Source organism: Ovis canadensis, chromosome 21 (genome assembly GCF_042477335.2).
Source record: "Ovis canadensis isolate MfBH-ARS-UI-01 breed Bighorn chromosome 21, ARS-UI_OviCan_v2, whole genome shotgun sequence".
NCBI classification, from domain to species: Eukaryota; Metazoa; Chordata; class Mammalia; order Artiodactyla; family Bovidae; genus Ovis; species Ovis canadensis.
The window spans coordinates 66,401,729-66,415,931 of record NC_091265.1 but is presented as its reverse complement, the minus strand read 5'-3'; the positions used below and the strand labels follow the sequence as shown (position 1 = coordinate 66,415,931).

General features: G+C 67.1%; 1 protein-coding gene and 1 long non-coding RNA gene across 17 annotated transcripts in view; one reads left to right on the top strand and one right to left on the bottom strand.

Moving 5' to 3' along the window:
• Nucleotides 1–14,203, top strand: part of BRSK2 (BR serine/threonine kinase 2) — a 48,235-nt gene that overhangs the window by 13,006 nt on the left and 21,026 nt on the right. The gene's annotated exons all lie outside the window — the stretch shown is intronic.
• Nucleotides 6,887–11,653, bottom strand: LOC138426866 (uncharacterized). Its single transcript, XR_011251814.1, has 2 exons — nt 9,111–11,653; nt 6,887–8,570 (listed from the first exon to the last, which is right to left on the bottom strand). It is a non-coding gene; the product is annotated as an uncharacterized lncRNA (long non-coding RNA).

The following is a 14,203-nucleotide window of genomic DNA, read 5'->3' as shown; positions in this document are numbered from 1 at the left end:
TCGGGAGCTAGGCGCAGGCAGGGCTGGGGGGTCACCTGCAGCTCCAGCCCCACAGGGTCGGGGCTGGGGGGAGGCCCTGGGCTCCTTTCCGCCCCTGGCTCAGTTCCGAGCAGCTCTGGGCCGGCTCCGAGCTGGAGGGCCCCGCACGCCCGGCCCGTCGCTGGGCTGCACCTGCCGCCAGGAGGCTGTGGGTGCGTCCGTCTGTGTGCGCCGTGGCAGGCGGTGCTCTCATGGGCCTCCCGGGGCAGATGTCCCCAGCCGAGTCGCCGTCACCGAGGCAACCCTGTCAGCTCCCTGGGGCCTGGGGGGTTGGGGGGACGAGTTTGCTGCTGGAGCCCCACCTGGGGCTGCAGGCAGCCTGCCTCTGCTGGGGACCCCTCCCCTCCCCTCCCGCACCAGGCCCCGGGTCACTGACCCTGTGTCGCTCCTGCCCATCAGCCCCACTCTGTCCGCCCGCCGCCCAGCATCCCTGGGGCCCGGACAGCTGCCAGCCGGGGCACTGCGCCTGGCGTCCCCACGGCAGGTGCGACCCTGGCCCCTGGTGGCCGTCTCCTCGGATGCGGGGCTCCTTGCAGCTTGTCCTCAGGGCGGCTGCCGCCCGCTCCCTGGTCACCTCGGGCCAGTCACCCGCCTTCTTACAGATGCCTGTCTGGCGACCCCAGCATCAGCTCCCAGTCCTAAGGCTTCTGAAACTAGGGTACCAGCTTGGGGGAAAAAAAAACCTTACCAGGTTGAATTACTGAACAGTTGCTGAATTCAATCAGAATGTCTCATCGGGCTGATTTTACAATGTTGAGTTGATAAAGCAGTTAATAAAAGCCTCACGTGGTCATCTGCCACCGTTGGGAGCGGAGCCTGCTCCTTGGCCGCCTCGGAGGATCTCCCCGCGTGAGTGGGTGTGGGGTCTCGACAGGGAGGGGCCCAGATGGCTGTGGACCGTCGCTGGGTCACGCACACACCAGGGCTAACGGCTCCACAGCGCTTGTGCCCCCCAGACAGGGCCGCAGTCCCTCTGGGGCATCGCGGCCGTGGCCCCCGAGGAGACCAGCAGGGCGGGAGGGGGTCCCTCCGAGCGGGGGTTGCTGAGCACGCAGCAGGTGGATGCCCCGCAGAGACGCTGGCCGGGCCGGTGGGCTTTCGGTGGCGTGGCTGAGGGGTCCCGGGGGCCCGATGTGTGCGGGAAAGCCTCAGCCTGGATGCGGGGCTGTGATGCCCTCGCTCTGGGTGTCGGCCAGGGGACCTCGGCTGGGGAGGAGCGTTCACCCTCTGCCCCTGCTCCAGGGCTCCTGGGCGTGGGGAGGTGGCGGGCGGGACGGGGACGCGGAGGGGGCGCCGCCCTGTAGTCACCATGGCAACTGCACGCTGCCGAGCTGGGGTCAGCGTCTCTGGGGAGAGGGCGGCCTGCTGGCTGGGCCCTAAACCTCCTGGCCTTCTCCCGTCTCCCGTCAGCCTGGGGTGGGGGCACCTCGGCCGCCCTGGCCCTGACCCTGCATGCAGACTCCGCTCTGCCTGCCGGGAGCGCATCCTTCTGCAGCCCCGAGTGGGTCCCCCCTGTGCAGGGGTCCTGGACACGCCCAGATGGCTGGGTGCCGGGGCAGTGGCCTTTGGAAGGACCTGGGGGGAACATGGTGACCACAGGGGTGGGGGCGTCGTGCTGCAGCCCCAGGCTGTCTCTGCTCCCACCCGTCCCTGCCTCCCAGACCCACAGGGCAGCTGGGCAGCTGGGGAGGGCCCCCAGCTCTGCCTGCAGCCCCTCCTGGCTCCGGCTCCCCACTCCTGGGCTGGGCCTAGGGGCTGGGGCCACACCTGGAGTGTCTTGGGCCCCAGGTCTGCGCACCGCTCTGTCTGGCTCCCGTCCAGCCACGGTTCCTGCCTAGGTGTGTCAGACACTGGCGTTTCTCCTGGGAATTGCCGGTCTCCTTGGCTCCGGGAAGCAGCCGGCGTTGGCGGATTCGGATTCTAAAAGAGCTCGTCACGTAGGAGGGCCGGGTTCACCAGGCCTCCTTCCTGCCTGAGTCACTTCTGACTGTGTGTCTCCCAGCGACTCGGTTCACAGGAAATCCCGGGGCAGGTGGGCCGTGCACCGTGAGCAGGCCACTTGGGCGGGGGGTGACGGGGCCTGGACGCCGTGGGGAGGCGGTCGGCCGGTCCCAGCGCCCAAGTGGAAACTCTCCAGCACTTTAAGGCTACGAGTCGCTGACTCCTCCCCAGAGCTGCTGAGACGGGGCAGCAAGCCGGGGGAGGGAAGGAACTCCGCACGGGCTCAGCCTGGGCGACTCCGGGCCGGCCACGGAGCCTCAGAGCCGGGGCCCTGTGGTGAGAGCGGCCGTCGCGTGTCTTGTCTGGCAGAGGTGTGAGAGCCGCCCGTGGCCGTGTGCCTTCTCGTCGCCATGACGGCCGCGTGTCCTCACCAGCCACGGCCTCCGCGTGTGCTGGCCGCTTCTCGGGGGTCTCCCTGCTCCACTTGAGTTGACCTGGGGCACCTCCTGCCTGGCCCTGCCCGCGCGCCGCCGGGGCTTCCAGAGCTGCCCCAGGGTAGGGTCGGGGGCGGGCTGGTCTCCTGGGGGTGCTCCTTGGGTGGGGCTGGCTGCAGCCCAAGGCTTCACGGGTAGGGGCACAGCAGGGGAGGCGGGTCGGGGACCAGGCAGGTTACCAGCCACATTCAGCACAAGACAGGCCCTGCCGAGCAGGCTGGCACCGTGGCGGGTGGGGGGGAGTGGGCAGAGGAGGAGGCTCTGCCTCACCTTTTGGGCAGGAGGCAGGTGCTACTGGGGCTGGGGGCATGGGTCCCTGAGGCCCGTTGGGGCTGCCGCCAGCGGCTTGCTGTGAGCCCAGGGCCCAGCTGAAGGGAGTGGGGGGGGGGCTCAGTGCCCCTGCTTGTCTGCTCCCAGCGTCGTCATGGCAACGGATGGTGGTTTGGCAGGAGAGAGGAGGGGGAGGGCTTTGTGTGAGGAGGCTGGGGATTTGGAGACCAGCTGGGATCCTGCAGGGAGGGCCCAGGGACTCTGGCCCCCAGCGCAGCCCAGTTCCCAGGAAGGCTGTAGACATGAGCGCCCCGTGGGTGTCCTGCCCGCCCCACCTCTCCCCTCCTCTTGAGGCCGGTGCCCGCCCTGGACACCCCAGGAGCCTGGGTCGGCAGGCACAGTATGGTGGGGGGCTGCGGCTGGGCAGCGAGCCTGGCTGTGCCCCCGGCCCTGGGGTGGGAGACGGGCTGGCTGAGCACAGCAGCGTCACCCCATGCTGCCACCAACAGCAGGGGTGCCCGCCCCGGGGTGCCAGCCCCGTGTGCCCGAGCCCCAGCGGGTGCTGGGGCCACGGCCCCTCTGGTCCACCGTGTCCTGCTGCGTCTGGGGAGGGGCCCAACTTAGCAAGGCGATCAGGCCCCTCAGCCCACCCTGTGCCGCCTGCCCCCGCCACATCCTCCCCAAGGCCAGGCTGGAGGTTCTGTCTGCTGTAGCCCCGTCTGCTGGCTTAGCCGCTGGGCTGCCGGGGATGTGGGTCCCCTGGTTTCCTGGCTCCCCGTCTCTGTTCTGCCGTGTTTACCGTCGGCTCTTCACGTGGGTTTCTGGGGAGGCCGCCCAGTCTGTCAGGCTCCTTCCTCCCGGGGAGGCCCTCTGCCCTGCCCTGGCCTGCTGTGTGTCTCTAAGGGGCCTCCTCCTTGGGGTGGGGGGTCCCCAGGACCCCTCTGGGTGGGATGGTGGCTTCCTTCTGGTCTGGCGCGCCCTCCTGGCAGGCGACTTCCCAGGAGCAGCAGGCCGGGGGCGGCCGCGTGAGTGCTGGGCCCCAAGTGCTGATGGGGCCAGCAGCCCGTCTGGCTCTCCTGCCTCTTGCTTTGCGTCAGAGCTCCTTGAAGCCAGGCTTTTCCCTCTGCTTCTTGACCCTGACGGCGCCGAGTCCGTGGTTGCTTGGCAGCCCTGCCCCGTCCCCGCGTAGGGCACGGGCGGACAGACTCCTCCACTCGTGAAGCCCCGCATTTGCTCTTTCGCTCCCGCCTCTCATTCCTCGTCTCCGGACCCTCTAATCCCGCCAGGCTGAGAGCTGGGCCTTCTGCTCCCCGCGTGCTCGGGGCCTGCCCAGCGCACCTTCACGCTCCCCTGGCTTCCAGCCTGGGCGTGCCTCCTCCCCACTCTGAGCCTCCTCTGGCCTGCGTGTCCGGGCGGTCCCCCCGCTGTGGCTGCCCGGTGCTGAGGCTGGCGGCCACGTCCCTGTCTGTCTCTCTGTTCCCTGCACAGGCTCCCTCCTTTGCGGCCTTGTTTGGTGTGTCGACCAGGTTCCGCTTCCTTTCCTCTTTTGGTGTTTTGGCTACCCCCCCCCCCCTGTTATTTCTGTAGAGGTGGCTCTAGAAGTCTTCGCCCGGGGCCGCTGGGGAGACCCTCGCAGGGGGCCCGTGAGGGCTAGACTGCCTCGCTCTTCCGCGCAGCTCTGCGGCTGGCGCGCTCCACGCCAGCCTCTTTTCTGCACTGACTTCAGCTCGCGCTCCACGCTGGCCTGTCTGAGGCTTCACAGTCCTGTCCTCCGCGCCGACCTGTCTTCCGCGCTGACTTCCTGTCTGAGGCTTCGCGCCGGCCTCTCTGTCCCACGAGTCCTTCTCTGTGTCCAGTCTGCTCTGTGGTCCGTTCGGTGAATTCTTTTTGCGCATCTTTTCCTCTAATTAAAGAGATATTTTGTAATATTATTGCAAAATCCTTTTCAGAAAACCCTGCCTCTCGGGTCAGCTGCAGCCTGCTCTGTTGGCTGTCTCTCCTCTGGAGGTCTCGGTCACTTTCCTGCTCCTTTGCTTAGGCCGTCGTCTTTATTGTGCACCAGGCGTCATTTATTCAGAAGATCGTGGGGGTCCCCCAGGAAGGCTCACCTTTCCCCCCGTCGGGCATGGAGGGTGGTAGGGCTTTCTCTGGGTCAGGAGTGAGTGGCCACTTCAGTGACTTTCTGTCCAGCTCTAGCTGGTGTCTCCGGGGTGTTAAGCCCCACGGTGTGGACGCCTCTTTTGTCACTGGTTTGAATGCCTGTCCCTGGAGAAGCCCAGTGCATACTTTCGAGTGAATGAGTGAAGCAAGCTTCCGTGGCCTCACCTTTGAGAGGCCGAGCCCGGATGTGGGTCCACTTGTACGCAGTGCACGGGCAGACCAAGGGCCTTTTGCTCTGGCAGGACCGTCTGCTCCGGGCGTTAGCTCTTTCCACTCAGCTAGTCCCTTTGGGTCTCATCCTCTGGGGTTGATCGTGGGCTGGTCGTCTCTTCCCACTTCACGTTCTCCTCTGCTCTGCCTTGCTGGGCGCTTTCTCATGTTCTTAGTCTCTATTTCAGCACTCTCTTTCTCTAGCTCTTAAGAGCTCCTCCTCGTTTTTTCATCCTTTTCGGGGACTTCTTGTTTTCTAGGTGTAGCAACTTACTAAATCCTGGTAAATCGGTGCAATAAACAGGAAAATAATTTAAAGCCATCTGTTTCTACCAAGCCAGTGCTGTTTCTTTCTCAGACGTCCTCTGACGTGTGCCTGGCCGTTTACCACCTGTGGGAGAATCGGGAACGTTTGGTCGCCTGGCCTTCTCCCGGGGCGTCTCCTGCCTGGAGTTCAGTGGGTGGTGTCTGGTGGGGGCATGCTGAGGGCAGGGCCAGGCCTTTCGGCCTGCCAGGACGAGGACGAGCAGGCGCCCCCTGGGCCCTGGGGTCCTGGGCTGTGTCCCTGGCCGTGCTGCACTCTCAGCCGGGGCGGGGGGGATGCTGACCTGTGCTGCCCCCACGGCTGCCCCCTCGGTGAGTGCCTGTCTGCTCCCGCAGCCCCATCCCAGCTGGCGCTGGCACATGCAGCCTCTCTCAGGCACCCCACCTGGAGGCTGGCAGACCGGCCCCTGCCCAGCCCCCGCCACCTGCCTTCCTCCTTCCAGGTTCTGAGATCTCTCCTTTCTACCACCAGGCTCCCTCTCTTATAATCCGTGGGCTGGGGTCAGCAGGAGGCAAACACAAGGGACCCAGACCTGTCTGGCTGGCAGGACCCTGGCAGCCCCTCCTGGTGCTGACCCCCAGCCGACCTCCTCCCAGTTCCCCCCAGCATCCCGCCCGCCCCAGAGCCCCACCGGGCTCTGCTCCTCTGTCACCTGGACCAGCAGAGTTCTCTGGACCGCCCCCCCCCCACTTCCTCTCCTGATTCATCACCCTCATTAGTGGAGCTGCTTCTCTGTGCACCTCAGTGGGGCCGGCCTGGGAAACGCCTCCAGGCACCTCCTGGCTACAGAGGGTGCTCCTATTCCTGGCTGCCTCCAGAGCCCACGCCAGCCTGTGGTGGGGGCAGGGTCTCCCAGCTGCTGAGCCAGAGGCCTGGGTGCTTGGCACCCCCTTCACGCCCGGCAGGTGCCCAGCCTCTCCCGCCCCTTCTCAGCTTTGACCTGGGGAGCCTGGGCTGAGTGTCTCTTGGGGAGGAGGGTCTGTGTCCCCAGGGTCACTGCGGCCCCCTTCCCTCAACCCTCTGCTGGGCCCTGGCAACCGAGCCTTCATCCCAGGGCTCCAAGTTGGTGGTGTCTCTCAGCACCTTCCTACTGGGCCTGGAGCTGAACAGGAGCTTAGGGAGGGTTGGGGGAGGGCAGGCAAGCCCCCCGCCAGGAGAAAATGGGGGCCCTGACCGCAGCTCTGTGCTCACCGCTGGCCCAGCCCCGGGGGAAGGGGGGGGGGCCTTCAGGTCCCGAAGGGGCCACGCAAGGGGCGCAGGATGGCCACGGAGGCGGGCAGGCCTCCTGAGGGCGGTAGGGGGCAGACCCGCGTCTCCTTCCTCCCTTGGGTGGAGGGCTGCCCCACTGAGCCTGCGGCAGCCCCCTCTGGTGTCTGGGTGTTTGGGTGTTTGGCGGAGGCGGCGGGCAGGGAGCCCTGCAGAGGCGGCTGCAGTGCTGTGTGAAATATTTCAGGGCTTAATTAATTTAATTTGAGAGGTTCCTTTCGGAGCGTGAACAGTCGTCTCCCGAGAGACGTGCGCCGCCCCCTCCCCCTCCCGCCTGCCTGGCGCTGGTGGGCGCAGGAAGCCGCGGAGTCTATATTGAGAGCGAGCCGCGCGGTGCGGCGCGCCCCCGGCTCGAGTCCTCCCGTCGCGGCCTCCTTCCCGGCCCCGGAGGAGCGCGGCGCGGGGTGTGAGGGGGTCGCGGGGAGCTCGGAAGCGTGGGTGCCCCCGGGGTGGGTGTCGCGCGAAGCCTGGGCGCGCGATGCGGGCGTCCCCAGCCGCCCATGGAGGAGGGGAGGCTGGGGAGCTCGGCCCCGGGAGGAGGATGCAGCGAGAGCTCGCAGCGGAGCTCGGCCTGGGGGCGAGACAGGAGGGGCCGCGGGCGGCGCCCGGCGCGGCGCGCGCTTTGATGTGGCGGCAACTTCAGAGCGGCCGCCCCGCCCGCGCGGGCCTGCGTCCCCGGCTCTGCGCGCGCGGCGGCCTGTTTGAAGCGGGCCTCCGGGCAGGCGCCCCCAGGGCTGGGGCCCGGGGCGCCTGGCGCGGTGGGAGGGCCCCCGGGTCCAGCTCTCCGCTCTCCCCGCGCTGCGCCTGGAGGGGCAGACTTTGAAGCCGCCAGGGAGGCGGTCCTGGACTCTGCCAGGGAGCGCAGAGGAGGCGGCGGCTGCTCGGGGCGCCCCCAGACGTCCTCCTGGGCCCGGCCTCAAGTCCAGGCCGAGGGACTCACTGGGGCCGCGGCCAGGGGCGCGGAGGGAACTCGGCGCGCTGCCGGCCTCCGGGGGACAGAGCTGTGTGGTCTTTCTCCGTTTATTCATCAGGGCTCTGCCTACTGAAGGCAAGGCCCGCAGCCCCAAGCTTCCTCAGCCGAGCATGGGCCCCGAGGGGGTGGGTGGGTGCGGAGGGAAGTCACTTGGGGAGGGTGCTGGGCAGCAGGCTGCAGGGGCTGCCGGCAGGTGGGGGCAGGTGGGCGGAACATCGGCAAGTGGGGGTGAGGCTTGGCTTCCCTGCGACCCCCCAGCTCCCCCTGCACCAGCCCAGAGCACCGTGGGCCCTGTCCCAGCACAGGCTCCCTCAGGCTTGGAGGGAGCGAAGAGGACCCCCCAGTGAGGGAGAGTCCCTCCCCTAGGACCCCGCTGGGCCCTGGAGTCCCATCCCCCACCGGCCCGTCCTTCCCCTGCCCCCACCCCGAGGCTGGGGGCTCCTACATGGTGTGCTCGTGGACTCTGAAGGCCCTTCGGGCTGTGGGAGGCCCTGTGGGGGTGTGGATGGGGCCCGGCATCCAGGCACCAGGACCCCGCTGGTGGGGGGCATCTCCTGAGGTTGGGGCCGTGTCAGGGGTGTCTGAGCTTAGAGGTCACAGCCGGGAGTGTGGTGTGGGAGGCTGCCTGCTCGGCCCAGATAAGAGGGGGGCGCCTTGGAGCCGACATCTGGCTCCTAGGGTACCCTGGCTCTGGCTTCTGCCAGCTCCCTGGGCAGGCGGGCCCTTCCCACTGCCCGGCGCCGGCTCCTGTCCGTGGTGCTGAAAGGGACTCAGGCGCCCAGCTCGCTGCCTGCCCTTCTGCAGCCCCGGGGAAGGGGCAGGTACTCACTCCAGCATCTCTGTCCTGCCTCCGTCTCTTTGCCCAGCACACCTGCTACTCCCCAAGCCTGTTCTGAGGGGGCGATCGGGAGGCCTGCCTTCAGGGCCGGCCGGCCGTGGGGCAGCTTCTCCTGACCCCTTGGGCAGTGGCACTTAGTGGGCCTTGGAGCTGCGCAGGCCTGGCCTGGTCTCGTTTCCCCTTCTGAGGAAGGGAGGGGCTGTTGCAAGGGTCAGGGTTCAAGTGGAACACAGGGAGGAGCCTTAGTTCTGAGTAGGTGGTGGTGTGGCTGGAGCCGGTGGCCGCATCCAGGCCCGACCGCTGCCCGGGGCACTGCCCCCGGGGTCTCAGCCATGCACAGGGTGGCCAGGTCTGCAGCCCATGGGGCGCCGTCCCCAGCTCTGTGCCCGGTGCAGGCAGGGTGAGGAAGGGAGCTGCGCTTGCTGGTGTCGGCTCTCACCCCACTCCCCAATCCTGTCCTTACATCTCAGCCCCCCTCGAGTGCTGAGGACTCTTGGGAACTACCTGTTTCGAACGCAGAAGGCCTCTGCTGCGTTTGGGTGGGTGTGGGGAGGGGCCCACCTAACAGTGAGTGACGTGAAGACACGTGCTTACGAGGAAGAGTGAAACTGTCAGCCTCTCTGGCATGTCCACCTCTGTGACCCCAGGAACTGTAGCCTGCCAGGTTCCTCTGTCCATGGAGTCCTCCAGGCAAGGGTACTGGAGTGGGTAGCCATTCCCTTCTCCGGGGAACTTCCCGACCCAGGGATGGAACCCAGGTCTGCTGCACTGCAGGTGGGTTCTTGACTGTCTGAGCCACCAGGGAAGGCCGTGCTTACATAGCATCCTCTGGAACCAAGGGAAACCCTTCTGAAGCACACCAGGAGGTTATGATGAGAGGAGACAGGGAGAATGCCGTGTGAGCTGAAGGCCGGTGCACAGCCCTCTGGGCCGCACACACACTGCCACAAGCCGGGTCGCTAGAACAAGTCTCATTTCCAGCTCCGGGAGTCGGAAGCCTGTGGGTGGCTCTCTCGTCCCAGGCCCCTCCCCCCAGCTCTCAGCAGCCTGCGGCACCGCCATGGCCTCTGCCCCCTCATTCGCGAGGCCTTTTCCCGTGTCTGGGTCCACCCTCCGTCTGCTTTTATGAGAACCTTGTCGTTGGACTTGAGGCCCACTTGTCCTACACACAGGGCAATTCTTCCTGAAATCTGTGACTAAGTGCCTCTGCAAAGGCCGGTTTCCCAAACAGGCTCATGCATGGGGTCCAGGCATCGGGACATGGGCCGCTGTTCGACCCCTGCACACCTGGGTTTGGGGCCCCAGGCGGATCCCTGCCCCCGGGCAGGAGCTGCTCAGCCGCTGCCCGGAACACTCGAGGAGCTGCTGCCTTTCCTGGAAGGGCTCCTCGCCCACAGCCGGCACCCGCGGGTGGGGGGGTAGGAAAAGAGCCAGGTGAGCACAAGGGGTTAACCCTCACAGTGGTAGGGTGGCCTCTTGCCCACCCTTGGGACCCCCACCCACCCAGGCAGACCCTGGAGGGGCTGTGTCAGCGGAAGAGATGGGTCAGTGTGTCTCGGCGGAGCATCGCCTTGAGACAGGGCAGCAGGCTCCTTCGAGCAGTGACCCCCGGGATCCCAAAGGAAGCTGAGCTCTTGTTAGCATCTGACCTTGGAGAAAGGAGGCCGTCCATTCTGCCATATCCCACTGGCCACACAGACCAGCCCTGGGGGTCCCTGGGGAGGACCACATTGCCTTGGGGGCCACCAGGGGGTCCCTGGGGAGGATCACACTGCCCTGGGGGCCGCTGGGGGTCCTTGGGGAGGACCACACTGCCCTCAGGGTCCCTGGGGAGGACCACATTGCCTTGGGGGCCACCAGGGGGTCCCTGGGGAGGACCACACTGCCCTGTGGTCCTTGGGGGGCTGCATTCTGCCGAGGTGAGGGGTCAGCAGCATACTGAGGTACAGACGAGTGCTCCTTGAGCTGGGCCTGTGCCTCCTGACTCATCACTCCTACCTGGGGGGGCCTGGGGAGCTGGGGGAGGGGCTGCTCCTTGGGCACACTTTCTTGGGGAGCCCCTCAGGTCTGCCTTGGTCCTGTGCCCCCCCTTTGACTGCCCCCTGGGACATTTGGTGGCTCAGGCTCCTCTCCAGGCCTTGGGCTCATGGAGAACCCGGACCCCTTCCTGAGTTCTGTCTCCAAAACCACCCATCCTCTCCATCAAGAGGGCACATGTAAGCCCCGGTGAGGGCGGGCTGGGGTCTCTAGGCCTGTACTTGGAGGGGGTCATGGGGGTGTGGCCAGGGAAGAGCTGGGAAGCTGCAGGAGCAGCTGAGACCCCCACTGCAGCAGGACCTCCTCAGAGACGCCACTGGGCTGGCCCTGGGTGCAGGGCCCGGGGCGCTCTGGTTTCAGGGACGGTCACTGGCAACCTACAAGCTGTCAGCAGTATGCCAGAGGTGTCCCCTCCCAAAGCGGAGACTCAGCCCTGTCCTGCCCTTCTCAGTTATGTTAACAAGCCGTGCCTGCTCCCACTGCCCTCCAAGCTCCCCGGTGCCGGCGTGGGAAGCCGGCTCAAGGTGGCCAGCTGTGCTAACCCAATTCCCCGTGAGCCAGTGTGGAGCGGCATCCCCCACCCTCGTCCAGGGAGAGTCCCGCGGGAGGGACGGCAGGCTGTCCGCCCCGTCCACCCCGGGAAAGCAGCATCCCCCACACCCCCACAGTGAGGTGTGCAGAGGCGGCGGAAACTGGGTCGCCATCAGCTGTGCCTGTGGCCCCGGGGAGCTGGCCACATGGTCCAGCGGTGCAGTGACGGTCATGGGGAGGGCCGGCCACCTGCCCCAGGGTCAGTGACCTTTAGGTGGTCCCATGAGCATCAGTGGCAGGACGCTGGTGTCCCCTGCGGCACCAAGAGAGGCTCTGGGGGGTCCAGGCTGCCCTTCCCTCCTCCTGGCTCCGAAGAAGGCTGAGGGGAGGGGCCCTCCGGTGCCCGGCGCTGTGCCCGCTCCCGCTCAGCTTGGTCACGTGGGCCCGAACCCCCAGCACCGGGAGGCCGGCGTGGGCGCTGACGGGCTTCGCAGGAGCGGGTGTGTCCCGTCCCCCAAAGAGTTGGGGTTGTCAGACCAAGCTGGGCTTCGGGGCACAACGGACAGCGGCCAGAGCGGCCCCGCAGCGACGTGGGTTCCAGTCCCCTCCACCCCCACCCCCGCGCGCTCCCTGCGTACAGAGTGACTTAGGTCAGCATTGCCCATTCGGGCTGCGGCCCTCCCCCTCCCCCAGAGCCTCCGGGAGACAAGCTGACTCCCACCCTTTCGTGAGCCTTCACCCTTTTTTGGGAGGTGTGTGGCAGAAGCCACAGGAAGGGTCTCGGGTGGAGTAGAGGTGGATGGCCAGGGGGCCTCAGGTGGCCCTGAGCCCAGGACACAGGGCGGAGGGGCGGATTGCCTGGGGAGCTGAGCTGCGTTGCCTGCCCCGGGGGCTGGAGGCCGAGGGCAGCCCGCCTCAGTTGGCCGCCTGGAGAACTTGGCGAGGGGAGCCTGGTGCCTGCCCAGCCAGGCCTGCAGAGGCTCATTGCTCAGGGAAGGGGGGAAAACAGTGCTGGAGGCTGGGAGTGTCGCCCGCCATGTCTGTAGGGAGGGGGTCCCCTGCAGTCCTGCTGCCTCCTCCCCCCTCGGCTTCAACTGCCCTGCAGGGCCGCAGGGCTGGCCCCGGGGCACAGGGGTCCCCTCCCTCTCAGGTGCGGCAGCACCGCCTGTCCAGACCTCCGTCCAGCCCCGGGCAGTCTCTGGGTGGTGGGGTCTGGGCCCGCCCCAGGGCTCCCTGAGGGACACTGGCCCTGTGCTCTGTCCTGTCCTCCGAGCTGGCGGTCCCCGCATTGCTGAGCCCTCCAACAGGGTCTTTTCCGAAGGACCATGACCAAGAAGAAAAGGGGGGTCAAGGATGACCAGAGGGCCAGGGTGAGGCGTTTGCTCGGGACCACCCAACCCGGCCTCCAACCCCTCAGGCCCTCCAGTCCCCTCCCTGCAGGTCTGAGGCCCCAGGGTCCCCAAGGCTCCGCCATCCTGCCTCCAGCAGCTGGGGGTGGGAGCCGGGCCTGTGACTGCCTCTGGGCCCGCGGGCCCAGTGGCTGAGGGGAGGGCAGAGCTGCTCGGCAGGCTGGGCTGTCTGAGAGAGTCTTGCGGTCGGCACCTGGGCCTGGGTGCGGGGGTCTGCACTCAGCCAGCGGCCGCTGGGTCCCTGGACTCCCCAGGCCGCGCTCAGGAAGCCTGCCCCCCGTGTCCAGGCACGAGTGCTGGGGTGCAGCGGAGACCCCGTGGCTGGGCCCAGGTTCTCAGGTCAGGTCTGAGGAGCCCTCCCTGCAGCTCCGGGCACCTGCCGCCTGAGCGGGACTGCCGGTTTCTCCGGCAATGATCTGCGACAGTGTGTACTTTTCTTCTCTTGCCTGTGCCCGAATTGGCTGTAAAGACAATAATTAGAGATAAAGTCACAATTGGAAAATGAGCCTGAGCAGTTGGAGGGCTGGTAATTAGGGCGGTCCTGGGCTTCCCTCACAGGCCCTCCCGAGGGTGCACTCTGCTCTCTGCCTCCAGAGAAGTGGTTGGGGCTGCTTGAAACCCAGACCTCCCGCCCAGAGGGCCCTGGGGCTGCAGGAGACCAGCACAGCCAGGGGGCCCAGAAGCCCCACCTGACAGGGGCACCTCTAAGCTGGGCTTTGCAGGGTGTGTAGGAATCTGTGCACAGTGGACTCTGCAGACAGAGGCAACAAGTGGGAGAAGGTGAAGGCAGCGAGGAAGCCGCCAGAGCTCTAGGACACGGCCGAGGGCAGCCCGCTGTGCCCAGGCCCAGCGCAGCTCCCCGCCTGCCTGCGGCGTGTCCCGGGCACCTTGTCCGCTGGGCTCTTGGTCCTCCTGGCCTCTCTGTATGTCGGTGTCTCACAGCCCCGGTGCGCCATCAGCAGACCGCCTGCCGTGATTATCGGCGGGGGGGCACCTCACACCCTGCTTCTGGGGACGCCTCTGTCACCCCCCAGGTCGCTATTGAGGCGAAGCTCACGTTCCTTCCTTCCCCACGTGTCTCTGAGTCCTGCCTCTTGAGGACACACGTGTAGGGGTATGTGTGTGCACTGGTGTGCCAAGCCCCCGTGCAGGGTGTGAGGCTTGGCGGTAGGGCTGCCGGTGACTCCCCAGGAACCCTCGCCTGTTCTGTTTGCAGTTTGTCCGGCGTCTGCCCTGGGCCTCAGAGGGGCTCATGTCCTCGGGAGCAGCCGGGCCACCGTGGCGATGGCTCCTTGTGGCCTGTCCACCTTGTCTGGGCGAGGGGTCTGTGCCAGGCCTGGGTGCTGTCCTGGAGGCGTGGAGGCCCTGGGCCTCAGCTCTGAATTGCAGACACCGCTGCTGCCCCTGGTCCCTGGGGCCCGCTCGCTCTGCTGTCTCCCAACCTGAATCACAGGCTCAGATCAAAGGCAGCTGGTGAGAGCCCCAAGGGCCGCAGCCCTTCCCCGGCAGGAGCTGGGCCTCAGCGCCCCCCCGCCTCGGGGCCTCCGTCCTCCCCTGAGCTGAGGAAGGTCAGGCTCAGGGCTTCCACCAGGCTAAGTCCCCTGCCCTCGTCCAGCCCACCTGCCTCTGGGGAGCATGGATCATCTCTCAGACACCCGCAAGCTTGCTGCCCATGGGTGAGGCTGCAGGGGGAGCGGCGGGGAGGGGTCA